Consider the following 13,951-nt stretch of genomic DNA (forward strand, 5'->3'; position numbering starts at 1 on the left):
TACCAAGCTGTATTGATTACTATGGCTTTATAGTAGAGTTTGAAATTTGGTATTGATATTCCTCTAGCAGTGTTCTTTCCATTGAGGAGCGTTTTTGCTATTCGGGGTCTTTTATTGTTCCATATGAATTTTTGGATTGCATCTTCTATTTCCTGGAAGAATGAGGGTGGAATTTTGATAGGTATCACGTTGAATTTGTAGATAGCCTTGGGAAGTATTGCCATTTTCACGATGTTAATCTTGCCAATCCAGGAGCATGGGAAGTTTTGCCATTTTTTAAGTTCTGTGTTGATTTCCTTTTTCAAGATTTTAAAGTTTTCATCATAGAGGTCCTTCACTTCTTTGGTTAAGTTAATTCCTAGGTTTATTTTTTGTGGGGCTATTACAAATGGAGTTGCTTTCATAATTTCAGCCACACTTTTCTCATTGTTGGCATATAGAAAAGACATTGATTTTTGGGGGTTAATTTTATAACCTGCTACTTTGCCAAAGTTTTGAATCAGCTTGAGTAATTTGGGAGTGGATTCTATGGGATTCTTTAAATACAAATCATGTCATCTGCAAAGAGGGAGAGTTTTATTTCTTCTTTCCCTATTTGGATCCCCTTTATGTCTGCATCTTGTCTTATTGCTGTAGCTAGGCAGTCTAATACTAGATTGAAGAGAAGTGGAGAGAGTGGGCATCCTTGTCTTGTTCCTGTGTTAAGAGGAAATGGCTTTAGTTTTTCACCATTGAGTATAATGCTGGCTGTAGGTTTGTCATATACAGCCTTTATTGTATTGAGGAATGTTCCATGGATTCCTAATTTTTCCAGAACCTTCATCATAAAGGGGTGTTGGATCTTGTCATATGCTTTTTCTGCATCTATTGAGGTAACCATGTGATTCTTATTCTTGCTCCTGTTGATGTGATGAATAATATTAATTGATTTTCGTATATTGAACCCGCTTTGCGTCCCTGAAATGAATCCTGTTTGATCATGGTGTATGATTTTTTGGATGAATTGTTGAAGTCAATTGGCCAAAATTTTGTTGAGAAGTTTTGCATCAATGTTCATCAAAGAAATGGGTCTATAGTTCTCTTTCTTTGATGATTCCCTGCCTGGTTTTGGGATGAGGGTTATGATGGCTTCATAGAATGTGTTCGGTAGTGAGCTTTCTCTTTCAATTTCATTGAAGATTTGGAGGAGTATTGGTGTGAGCTCTGCTTTGAAGGCCTTGTAAAATTCCGCTGTAAAACCATCTGGTCCTGGACTTTTCTTAGCTGGGAGGTCTCTTATTGCTGTTTCTATTTCAATGCTTGATATGGGCCTGCTAAGCTGGTTTAACTCATCTTGGTTTAGTTTTGGCATGTCAATATTTGCTAGGAAAAGGTCCATTTCTGTCAAGTTCTCAAACTTATTAGCATAAAGTTTTGAGAAGTATTCCCTTATAATGTTCTGAATCTTGGTTGTTTCCGTGGTGATGTTTCTATTCTCATCTCTGAGTTAATTAATTTGGGTGTGTTCTCTCCTTTTTCTAATAAGGTTTGCTAAGGGTCTGTCAATTTTGTTAAGTTTTTCGAAGAACCAACTCTTTGTTTTGTTGATTCTTTCTATAGTTTTTTTGGATTCTAATTCATTTAATTCTGATTTAATTTTGATTATTTCTTTCTGTCTAGTGGATTGGGGTTTACCTTGCTGCTCTTTTTCAAGGAAGTTTAGATGTGTCATTAAATTGTCAGTTTCCGATCTCTCCAATTTGTTGATGTAGGAGCTCAGAGCTATAAACTTGCCTCTGAGTACTGCCTTTGCTGTGTCCCACAGGAGCTGGTAATTTGTGTGTTCATTTTTGTTGAATAGCATGAACACTTGAATTTCCTTTCTAATCTCTTCCATGACCCACTCATGATTCAGCAGTGTGTTGTTCAGCCTCCATGTGATTCCGGACTTTCTTTGGTGGCTTTTGGTGTTGAGTTCTAATTTTATTCCCTTGTGTTCAGAGAGAATGCAAGGTATAACTTCAATGTTTCTGAATTTAGACAAGTATGCTTTGTGGCCTAAAATGTGGTCTATTTTAGAAAACGTTCCATGTGCTGCTGAGAAGAATGTGTATTCTGATGCTGCTGGGTGAAATGTTCGGTAAATGTCTGTTAAGTCTAGTTGATCTATGCAGCTGTTTAGATCTGCGGTTTCTCTGTTTACTTTTTGCCGAGTTGATCTATCTAGTGGGGAGAGTGGTGTGTTAAAATCCCCAACAATTAATGTCTTTGGATCTATATGGGATTTGAGGGAAAGTAGTGTTTCTTTGATAAATTTGGGTGCTCCATTGTTTGGCGAATAGATATTTAGAATTGTAATATCCTCCTGAAGGAGAGATCCTTTAATTAATATGTAGCGACCTTCTTTATCTCTTCTCACGAATTTTAATTTGAAGTCTATTTTATCTGATATTAGGATTGCAACTCCCGCCTGTTTATGAGAGCCATTTGCTTGGTAGATTTTGTTCCAGCCTTTAACATTGAAAATGTGTTTGTTTTTACGGGCAAGATGTGACTCCTGCAGGCAGCAGATAGAAGGGTCTTGTTTTTTTTTTTATCAAACTAGACAGTCTATGTCGCTTAATTGGAGAGTTCAGTCCGTTAACGTTAAGAGATAGGACTGGGAGGTATATGGGAGTTCCTGCCATGTTATCCACCTTCTTGTGGGCTGCGAAAACTGGGTTCTTCCTAAGGTTCTTGGATTCTCAGTTTGGGTGCAGTTTCTTGGCCTTTGTTGCGGTCTTGTTGGTTTTCTATGTGTAGGACATCTTTAAGAATCTTTTGTAGGGGTGGTTTGGTGGAGATATATTGTTTCAATTTTTCTTTGCTGTGGAAGGTTTTTATTTGGCCTTCAGTTATGAAGGAGAGTTTAGCTGGGTACACTATTCTTGGTTGATAGTTGTTTGTTTTTAGGGCATGGCATACATCATTCCAGTCTCTTCTTGCTTGGATTGTATCTGCTGAGAAATCTGAGGTAATTCTAATTGGTTTCCCTTTATAGGTGATTAACCTTTTCTCCTTGATAGCTTTAAGGATCTTTCCCTTGGTCTGGGTTGATCCTGTGTGGATTATAATGTGAAGGTGGGATGTCTTATTCTGGTCTGGTCTATTTGGGTTCTAAAAGCTTCTTTTATCTGAATAGGCCTAATTTTTTGTATGTTTGGGAAGTTCTCTGTAGGATCCTGTTAAACAAATTTCCTAGACCATTAACTTCTATTTCTAGGTGCTCCTCTACACCCATTATCCTTAGATTGGGCCTTCTGATGGTGTCTTCCAACTGTTGGATAGACCGATCATATTTCTTGGACTTGTCTTGGATGGTTGTATGTTCTTTCTCTATAATATCTAGGCTGTCTTCAATCCTTGAGATTCGATCTTCTGCATGGTCTAACCTCCTGTCAAGACTCTCTACTTTGTTTTTTATCTCTTTTCCTTCTAATTGGTCAGCTTTGATGGCTTCAAGTTCTTTGTTGAAGCTCTGTTTTAGGTCTTGTATGAATTTCTTTACTTCCTTAATTTGGTGTTCAGTGTTAGTTCTCAAATCACTTAGTTGATTGGTTATTGTTTCTTTGGACTCCCATTCCTTCTGTTGGGTTCCATTCAGCATTCCCTTTGTGGTCTCCCTGACTTCCTTCAGCTCTTTGTTAATGGATTCCATGAATGCCTTTAGTGATCTTTGTGTATTCTCTACCTGGTCTCTCAATTCCTGAATTACTCTTTGATTAGCTTCCTCCTGTCTGTGGGATTCCTGCAGTTCTCTTTCTTCCCGTTCATGGGATTCCTGCAGTTCTCTTTGAGTGTTCTCTGCCTGCTCACGCCATTCCTACCTTTCTCTTTGAGTATTCTCAAGTTGTTCACGCAAATCCTGTATCAGTTTTTGAGTAGCTTCCTCACGCTTGTGATATTCCTGTATAAACTTCTGGGATGCCTCCTCTCTCTCACTATCACGCTCATACAGAGTCCTTTGTACATTGTCAAACTTCTCATTTATCATGTTTGCTGTTAGTGTTTGTAGAGCTATTTGGGAACTCTCCTCTGGATTATTCTTTATCTGTGCTAATCCCTGATTATCAAGATTGGGAATTGAGATACCTGAATTTGCCATTTTTCTTGTGTTTTTCCAGCTTACTCGGCCCATTTGAGATGAAGATTGCACCAGTTTTGTGCTAGAACACTATCTTAAGGCAACCATCAACCAAAGTTTGCGTTTGTACAGTCAATAGTCTACAGATACAATCTAGTTCAACAGATACATCTATTCAACATCAAACAACTATATGTTAAAGGACTTCGAACCGCAGAAAAGAATTTGGAAAACCAGAAATTATTAGGATTAGGGAGAGATGTGGGTAAAAAATAGGAATAGATTGGTGTGGGGAGGCATAGGGAGAGTTAACTATGTCCTAATCACAATGCAGGAAATGGGTTGGGTAGGATGCAAGTAGGGAGAAGGAGAAAAAGAAGAGACGGAAAGGGGAATGAAGAGAGACCAGAAAAAAAATAGAAACGTAAAAATTAATGTTATTATAGAGGTTAAAAGACCGTCTATTTAGAGAGGAATGTGAATATGTTCAGAGAAGGGGAGGGACATAGAGGAGATGTGAAAAACTGTAAGGATGGGAAAGAGAGAAGAAAAGATCAGAAGTTAAGTAGAGCTAGACAAAAAACAAAAAGATAATTAAGAAAGAAAGAAAAAGAGAAAGAAGACAAGAAAAGAAAGGAAAACTTTCATTCACATATTCCTAAAATAAAAATTATAAGATGAGAAAAAAAAAGTTACTGAAAAACAATTATTTTTTCAGAAGAGGCAAAAATTAAAGATTAATAAAAGTTTTAGAAGGGAAAAAAAATATATATGGTAACAAAAAACAAAAAACAAGCAAAAAAAAGAAAAGAAGAAGAAGAAAAAAAAAAAGAAAAAAAGTCTTTTGATTTTTTTTTTTTTGGGGGGGAGGAGTGGGAAGAATCCTGTTTCTCCCTTTTGTATGTAACCAGTCTCTTGTTGGAGTCTCTGGTCAGCTTGAGGTCCTGTGGCTTGATTGATTTCTTAATTCGGTTGGTTAGAAGAGGCAGAAAAATGCTCTGCTTTACCCAAGATTTTGAGATCCCCCTCCCAGGTTAGTTTTCTGGGAGGGTGATCTGCTTTGAGAATCACAAAAGAGGGGGATGCGGTGATGAGGCTAGGTTCTGGGTAGAGTTGAGGCCTTTCAACAAACAGTAGCTTTTCCCTGGGGCTTTTTTGTGATAAAGCTCACAGCGCCCAGCCTGGAGCCATTCTCAGGGTTTCTGTTTTTCAATTGATTGTGGTGGCTGCTAGAGGGAGGGGCAGCCTCTGGCTCTGGTTACCCAGTGAAGCAAGGCACTCCAATGCCTGGCGCCTGAGCTGGGTGACTTTTCCCTGGATGGAGCTGAGTCTGGCAGGTCACTTCGCCGTTAAGTTCTTGTGACCTGCTAAAGGACTCCTTTTATTCCAAGGCCTGAGCTGGAGCTAGCAGCTCCTCCGAGCTTTGTCGGTATCCAAGATGGAGATCACCGGTGCTGGGGGGGAGGGGTGGCCTTCCCTCCTCTGCTCCCTGAGAAGGAGTGAGGACGTCGGGCTTGTACTCACGCTGAGTCTTGGATCCTGGGTCATCTCTGGTCTGCAAACAGCAGGATGAAGATGTCCGCTCCTTGTCGGTTCTTGTTGGTGTTGAGTAGAATCCGCTTGTCCGCTGCATCTGGCTCCTTCGTCCCGGACTCTCTGTGTCTCAGGTATGACCCCGCAGCGGTGTTCCCCGCCACGACCCTGCCGCCGCAGTGGCAGCTGATGTGTTTCCTTGGCTTCCCCTCTCTTGTCTAACTCTCTGTCCTGTGATGGCACACTTGGTGTGATTCTCTGGCTTAGGACTGTTCACTCGAACTCTAAAACTGCTTTCTATGCGAGAGCTTGTTCAGATTCCAGCTTCTCCTCCGCCATCTTCCTGGAACTCTCTTGATTGCTTTTTATACCTAACATTTTGAGAGAAATGTACTACTTTATAATGTTATTAAAGACAGACTGATATAAAAATCACTTTTCACCCCAGATAAATATTTTGCCTTTCATATACACAAAAATGCAGTCTGACATATTAATGTTAGGAATGAGAGGTTAAAAATCATAGGCACCAAGACCTAAGTATGAATTAAAGAATCTCCAACTTGTGAATACAATTGGTTTTAAAAGACATCAATACAACTGCATTTTTAAATTCCCTATGATAATGATAATGATTCCCTATGATAATGATAATGAAAATGATAAACTATTAACACTTAAAAATAATTCATTTTCTTGGGAGTAGGACACAAAACACAAGGTTAATTCTAATCATTTAAAAAGACCTTTATTTATACTAAACATTCACTCATAACTATAAAGATTCTAAAACTAACTGAAGTACAGAGACACAAAGGAACTAATTTAACTGCATCATGTACATTCAATGGACTGTTAATAGAAAACAAAGTTATACTAATAATTAGCTTACCCATTTCACTTACATTCTTTTATTCTATTCCATTTATTTTCATAAAAACTGGGTTTTCATAAAATGATGCATAAAAAAGCCTATATGCCCACTTACATTTTCAGATCTTAACAATATTTATTTCAGAAAATTTAGCTCTATAGTTAATGAACTGAAATAATACTAAAATATTCAAAGAACTTTCAGAAATTGCAAGACTTCCTCTGGGATGTTATGTATATTGGAAACGATATTCAAAAAGCCTTATTTGTTAAATGTTCATAGTTACTCCCACAAAAGAGCCATTGGTAAAGATCCCTGTGCATGTACAAAACACCTTCAAATGCATACACAATCTGGACATGACACATCCTTTTTGTTTGTTCGTTTTTGGAAGGAATATCTAACAAGAATATCGACAATACTTATTTTGTCTATAAGATGGGATATTCAAACGTAATATGGGTTTGATTAACTCTTAGTGCGAATAGATATGGTCTTGCAAAGAAAGTGATTCTCTACAGAAATCCGGAAAGAGTTTATCCAACTTGTGTTTCACAGGAATAACCAGAGAGTAATACCTGCTTGGTCAAGTCGGTCCAAATCACTCCATGAGTGTATCTTAAAAGTATAACCAATTTAAGAGGTCAAATATGAATTTTGTACTGACAATCATCTTACAGCAATAACTTACTACCTAATTATGTCCGTAGCTTCTTACCTCACATACAATAAGAGCTGAAAGCGGTCTCTTTCTCTAACTTAATGCTGTAAATGCTTTGATTATGATGACTTTTTTAGTAGACAAATAATATGTACAGAAGGGTGGTTCCACTGAAATGACATGACAGAACACTGATAAATAAAACATTGCAACACAGCTCTTTTCAGCCTCACCATGTCCACATTGGCAAGCAACATTGCAACAGCACACACACACATATACATGTGTACACATGTTCGCACATGTACATACACATATACATGCATGCTAAATTCCGGGTTTATTGTACAAAAAAGTTCAAATAAAATATTAGTGATTTGTACAAATGATAATATGCCTTATTACAAAATAATACATGAACCATCACACCCATGTTACATTTTACCTGCCTCTCCAAATGTGACCACTTAATTTATTTTTAATTAATTGATTACCTTATTAATTCGTTTGGTGCTAATACTAGGGCTTGAACTCAGGGTCTGGCTTTGTCCCAGAATTTATTTTTTGTTTCAGTTTTCTCAAGGCTAGCATTTTACTGCTTGTACCACAGCTCCATTTCTAGCTTTTTCTGGTTACATTCAAATCAGAATCTAATGGACTTTTTTTTTTCTTGGTCTGCTTTCAAACCACAACCCTCAGATTTCATCTTTCTGATTAACTACTAATAAAGACATAAGCCATCAGTGTGGCTTCTACTTTTTCCTCTATAATTATCTAATGCACATACTTAAATAGTAATTTAAAACTGAGAGAATAGAAGCAAGATGTACAGTGATGATACTCTCCTGTCAGAAATTCAAGTTAGTAATGTAAATTATTCTTAAGACCATACACAAAACATACCATATTATAGTGTAAGAGAACTCACTATTGAACATATGAGCCTTAAGAGCTTTCTAATAGATCCATTATTTATTGTTACCCAACATTAGAAAAATGTATGAGGCATTGGTAAAATAGAAGTCCTTTGCATGACTACATACATTCCTTGTTTTTTTTTAAAGACACGTGCTTTCATCTAAAAAGTAGGCCTGTCTATTGTCTTCATGTGATTTCAATAATTGAAAGTGCTTAGTGAGAAGGTCAAAATGTATTAGTAGTCCTTAACTATCAATTCTCATTTTTCTTCTTGGAGAATATAATGATCAAATCAATAATTCAGAATCAGAAATCAATAGTTCAGAATCATGCTTCCAGTGCAAGTGGATCACCAGTAAGAAATCCTAAATACCAATTTTCACAAAGTTTTGTCACAGATACAATCTCCCTGCCTTCTCTAGCTACTTTACTACCTTCCTATTTCTTCATTATACAGGAAAAGTGTGATTCACCTGATTTCAGTCAGATCTGTTGCTAGAATTATCAAGGAATTAGTTTATTGTCTGTAATTTGGTCAAAGTTATGTCTCTTTATGTAGGCTACTAAAAATGTATTTACTAATTTCAAGTAAATACATGAATTCTATTCCCATTTTTTTTTAAATTAAAATTTTGTTTGCTCTATAAATTGATCAGAGGCATGGATTTTGTCGCTAGCTAGGTCATTGCACATCATCTGTCTCTCTCTCTCCCTTTCTTGGTTCTCATAGATAATATGATTGCTCCATAATTATCCTGATTTATTTTGCTTTCATATTTTTGGTTGCATCATTTCAGTTTTTGCTCTGCCATTTCCCAAATCATTTATATAGAAGGCGTTATTTCCTAATTTCTCATTCCTAGAAAAAGCTGCACATGAAGACATCACTGGTCCTCATTTTCAGTGTGTACATTTAAATACGGAGGAATATCTTTCCTCTGCTCTCCATCAATTCCCTACTCTCCAGTTAGAATAATTTCGAATAGTAAAATTGGAAAAAGAAAATAAATCATGGTGAATAAACAGTTGCAGAAAAATCACTGGATATTTCTGACCAGTTCAACCAATGTGAACTATTAGGAAAATACATGGACACCTCATTCCCACTGGCACTCAAAGTTTCTCGTTAGGCAATTCTTAGGAATATGAAGAACAAGATGAAAAAATAACGAATGATATCAATTGCAAGAAAAAAATGGAGAAGGATCCAAGCAAATTTCTTCAATGGGCTGCCAAAAATATTCTGCTTACTACAGTGCGGAGACTTCTTTCCCAAAAGGCCACTCATGTGAATAGTAGGGATGACGATGAGTATACCCCTCTTCATCGAGAAGCGTACAGTGGACAATTAGACATTGTCAGTGAGTTGGTGTCTCAAGCGGCACATGCAATAACTGTAGATGACTGGACACCCCTGCACAGTGCATATACGTGGAATAATACCAGAGTGACTTCTTTATTACTTCATCATGATCCAAATACAAATGCCCAACTAAAGGCCTCTTGTCCCCCTTACATCTTGCTGCTGAGAATTGAGCTAGCAAAGATACGCTGGATCTCCTTCTGTTGAACCATTATATAAAACCAGGCCTGGAGAACAACATAGAAAAACTTGCACTTGATATTGCCAAAAGGATAAGTATGTATCACTACTTCTATGAAGTTGTGGAAGGCTGTACAAATTGTTCACCTATGTCCTAATGGTCGGGTTAAGTTTCTTAAATTTCAAAAATGCAAGTCGATCTTTTGTGTCCCTACAAAATATTTTCACAATCCAAATAAGAGCAATATATTTTATTTTGGTCTGTCATGGGGCTTGAACTCTGGGCCTGGGAGCTACCTCTGTGCTCTTCAGCTCAAGATGAGAGCTCTACTACATGAGCCTCAGCTCCACTTCCAGTTTTCTAGTGGTTTATTGGAGATAAGAGTACCACAGACTTTCCTTCCCAGGCTGCCTTGGAACCATGATCTCAGATCTCAGCCTCTTGTGGCATAAGCCACATGTGCCCGGCAACACCAATATTTTACAGTAAAAATTCATGGATTCTGCAGAATTCTTCCAAGTGAATTGCCTGCATTGGATGTCAGAATGTATTCAATAGTTTTTGTATACATGTATAATGATTTCTTCAGAGTTTGTGATTTTTTTAATCAGAAACAATTTTAACTTACCTGTTGAAATGAGTAGTACAGAAACTAAAATATTTCTGGTGCTTGTCTGAAAAAGTATATTTGACAATATCCTATATTCTATGTTTGCATAATGGTCATTATATATTTTATTTTCTCCTAGATATACTTTGAATTCTACATTATTTTATAATATTTAGGTTCATTAATGTGTCCTTTCTGATTACATTCCATATAGAAACAGTTTCATTCCTTTTTTCTAGGTCTTAATATTATTTTTCTTTGGGATAAAATGACAATGTTGTATAATTTGAAAAGTTTTGTAAAGTTTATGCTATGTAAACGCCTTCCTGAGGTGAATATTTAATACACTGATGTCAAACTAAATTTAATTATATGAATTACGTGTATTGTTACAGTTGTAATTTTGTAATCAACTTTTTAATAACTGTTTTTCATTTCTTGCATCTGAAGAATGAAACATATGGAATACTTCTCAAATTTTCATATTATCCTTGTGCAAGTGCCATGTTAATCTCTGCATTGTAATTTGAGTATTCGTGTTGCTGAAGCATGTAGTATCCTCTAAATTTAAGTAGTTAATGATGCCATCTTTATACAAGCCTATATCTATGGGTGCCTACTTGTAACAAGGAAACCGTATTGTTCCGAACAATGCTATCGATCTTATTTCCATAAAATTCTGTGAATAGTAGAAAAAATTATATTGATCGATCAATTGCTCACATTTGCAAATTTTTTTGTCAATGACTATCTTAAGTCTTTTTATTTGGAATTTGATCATACTCTCAATTATTTATAGATAGGTCCAAAGGTGATGCTTTTTCAAGTAATTATTTACCCAACTGTGTTAGCTATGTGGACCTAATGGATTCAAAGTAAGCATTGCTTAAGAGCTACTTCTAAACTTCTTCAGCTGATATTTTCCCAAATGAGGTGTTACTGGCACAAATGTCTACCTGAGCCTTTACCCTTCTTCCATGTGGGAACAGACCAACCAGAATATCTTACCCTGACAGCATAGATTGTATTACTAGAACAAAACTAATCTTGGTTACAAGGGATCATAGAGAGATGAACAGTTCAAACAGAACTGTTCAGACTAGAAGGTATTTTATCAAAATATAATTGTTTATTATACCTTCCATTTCAAAAGTAGTTAAAGCCAAGAAGGTAAAAAAATTGTTCATATGCATGATTACTTAATGTCCTGGCCTGTCTACTATCCAACCAGGCAGGAACTTAGACTACTGACTTTTTATCACCAAATATTTTCATAGATGCAGGAGAAGTTCATATGTTTCTCCTCGTTATTAGGCATTAAATTGATACTGTTTTAATCACAGTGTTTCCTCTTGCCTCCATGCTGTAAATCTACAAATGGTAAAGCTTTAGGTCTAACTCTATCAAACACTAAGGTAGAGATAATGGAATAATACTTTAAAACAGAGTTGCGTTTCATACAGTAACTACAACAGAACAATGCAAACCTGTGCCTTTTAATTATATTATATATAGTTATATATTTTATATTTATATGTGCTGATTTTATATTTCACACAGTAAAACTTACTAGAATTAGTTGATAATTTGACAAATAAATTTATATTTATTTATTCCAATAAATAGAATTGGAATATAAATAATTAGGTTTAAAATATATATTAGAATATAAAAAGTATCAATGCAATGTCTATAGTATAAACTTGTGATACATCCTAACTGTTCTTGGTCTTCTGAATCCACATGGTAAAAAAACAATGTTTTCCTCTAATCTATAATGCATTTTACTCTGCTGCTCTGTCTATTGTTTTAACTCTCTTGTCCCAAACTGTTTTTCTCCATATTTCAGAAGCATTCCTATTGATTATACCCAAATTTTGCTAAGATATCTAAAAAAACATTATTCTTCTGCAGTCCCCATGGGTCCTAGGATCCCAGGTCCCAGTTACCTGCATCATCAGATAACAGGGGCAAGACTTCTCACCAAGGCCCATGCAACATTTCAGCACATAGTAATTGAAGACCAATCTCAATTTCTCATTTCCTATATTTCAGGGCCCAAATTCCTTGAGATGCAGGAATTAGCAGTAAGCAATTGTGGAATGCAAGGCAACTTAAAATGAAGAATGAAATAACAAAATTTGAGAGAAAGTACTGTAATTAAAACATTCAACTTATAGATGACCAGCCCATATGAGTGAACAATTTCACAAAGTGTCATAAGATTATTTTTAATACCCCTACCCTATGATTAATGAAAGATTTTATTCCAACATAAGTGGGCCAAAAAATAGTTCCTTGAAGGATAGATCCATAATTGGTCTACTAAAACCCAGAAAACTTGACTTAGGGGTCAAATGTAATTCAGAAAAATATTTGAAGCACTAAGGAGTGCTTCAAAACACTGGGAGTTCAGTACAACATGGTTCTGTTGTATAAAAATGTCACTCTCAAACCAATGATAATCTACATTTAATCTTCTGAAAGTGTATTCCTTTTCAAATAAACTTTTTAAAATCACATTCGTCAAAATGACATTTTACAAGTTGATGATACTTAGAGACATTACAAGTTTTTTAAGTGTAGGGAGCAAGTTACAATAGAGTTGAATTATTTACACAGCACTAATGCCAAACACGTTCAACCGTTCATTAAAGTGTAGAAATAGTACCACCCACAATTTGTGTTTTTCAGTAAGGGCCTTCCAGAAATGTGTTAAATAGGTTAGCCTCCTAAATTTCAAACCCAAACCTGAGCTAATAAATTTCATCATTTAATAAGGTACACTTTAAAAAGTCACAAATAGTTGCCTTATCATATGTTATTTTATTTTTTCCCTCTGTCTAACATAGTAAGAAATATGACTTTAAGTCTTGAATATGGGTATTCATCAGAGATATGACAAACATAATATCTGTCTTCTATTTTTATCATATTCCTCTTTTGGAATAAATTTTAATTTTCTTCTTTTTCAAAACTTATAGGCAGTAGAAAATATTATTCCATGTAAAATAAAAGAATCACACCATTGTACAAAGCCATTTATAAAAATTCGTAGTTAGGAATACATTCTAAGCCATTTTTTTAACTTTCTTTTTGACTAAAGATTAATCTTCCAAATGGATGAGAATAAAATCTTGTTTAGGTGCTTCACCTCTCCAGTCTCCAGCAAATTGCTGCTGCAGATAAATCAATTATGGAAATATAAGCTGACATCAGTTCAAGAATATGCAGGATTTAATGTCCATGGAATGCATATAAATCATTCAAAGTATTAATAGACAGTTTAACACTGACTATCAGGAAGTTGAAACCATAGTGGAATTATAGTAAAGACATAGAATGAATGAAAAATGAACAAGGGGCAAGTACAGCTAGAATATTCAATGTACACATATGATAAAGAAGTGGTAAATTGGAAATAAATCTTGGAGAAAGGGTTGGTTGAGAATGATGGAAGGAGTGACTCCGATCTAGGAGCATTGGACAATTAGATGGATATATTTAATTGTAAAACAATTGCACAACCTTTTAAAATTCAGTTAAAAAACACAAGAAACAAAAAACAGAAAAATTACAACCAAACAGCAATCTCCAGAGAGTATGAATATGACCTCTCAAAATTTTAATCTATTAATGAAGGGCAGTCTTGGGAAAAGCAAACAAAACTGTTCAAAGAGGGAAGTTTGGGATAGGGGAGAATTTTGAA

The 13,951-nt window shown here is 35.6% G+C and overlaps 1 pseudogene; it reads right to left on the reverse strand.

Moving 5' to 3' along the window:
• Window positions 1-10,696: 10,696 nt before the first annotated feature.
• LOC138818101 (U6 spliceosomal RNA) lies at window positions 10,697-10,793 on the reverse strand (annotated as a pseudogene).
• Window positions 10,794-13,951: the final 3,158 nt, after the last annotated feature.

This window comes from Dipodomys merriami, unplaced genomic scaffold, assembly GCF_024711535.1.
Source record: "Dipodomys merriami isolate MVZ:Mamm:240054 unplaced genomic scaffold, mDipMer1.0.p SCAF_710, whole genome shotgun sequence".
NCBI classification, from domain to species: Eukaryota; Metazoa; Chordata; class Mammalia; order Rodentia; family Heteromyidae; genus Dipodomys; species Dipodomys merriami.